This window comes from Nomia melanderi, unplaced genomic scaffold (genome assembly GCF_051020985.1).
Source record: "Nomia melanderi isolate GNS246 unplaced genomic scaffold, iyNomMela1 scaffold0014, whole genome shotgun sequence".
Classification (NCBI taxonomy): Eukaryota; Metazoa; Arthropoda; class Insecta; order Hymenoptera; family Halictidae; genus Nomia; species Nomia melanderi.
Window position 1 is genome coordinate 5,686,071 of NW_027475130.1, and position 955 is coordinate 5,687,025.

Genomic DNA, 955 nt, shown 5'->3' on the forward strand with positions numbered 1-955 from the left:
TGTAGGGAGGCCCTGGCGCATGAATCTGTGCAGCGGGAACGACCTCGGACCACCAGGGGCCGAGAAAACCACCGTATCATGGGGCCGGACACTCAGGGTCAGTGAAAAATCCAATATATATCTGGTGATATCTCAGGTGCTATTACAGATAGCGCAATAAACCAAAGTGCATTGTCTGTAGGAGGCCCTGGCGCATGAATCTGGGCCACGGGAACGACCTCGGACCACCAGGGGCCGCGAAAACCACAGTCTCATGGGGCCGGACACTCAGGGTCAGGGTAAAATCCAGTATATATCTGGTGATATCTCGGGTGCTATTAGAGATAGCGCAATAAATCAAAGTGCATTGTCTGTAGGAGGCCCTGGCGCCTGAATCTGTGCAGCGGGAACGTCCACGGACCTCCAGGGGCCGAGACAACCACCGTCTCATTGGGCTGGACACTAAGGGTCATTGGAAAATCCAATATATATCTGGTTATATCTCGTGTGCTATTACAGATAGCGCAATACATCAAAGTGCATTGTCTGGAGGAGGCCCTGGCGCATGAATCTGGGTAGCGGGAACGACCTCGGAACACCAGGGGCCGAGAAAACCACAGTCTCATGGGGCCGGACACTCAGGGTCAAGGGAAAATCCAATATATATCTGGTGATATCTCGGGTGCTGTTAGATACAGCGCAATATATCAAAGTGCATTATCTGCAGGAGGCCCTGGCGCATGAATCTGTGCTGCGGTAACGACCTCGGACCGCCAGGGGCCGAGACATCCACCGTCTCATGGGGCCGGACACTCAGGGTCAGGGAAAAATCCAATATATATCCGGTGATATCTCGGGTGCTATTACAGATAGCGCAATAAATCAAAGTGCATTGTCGGTAGGAGGCCCTGGCGCATGAATCTGTGCAGCGGGAACGACCTCGGACCACCGGGGGCCGAGAAAACCACAGTCTCAT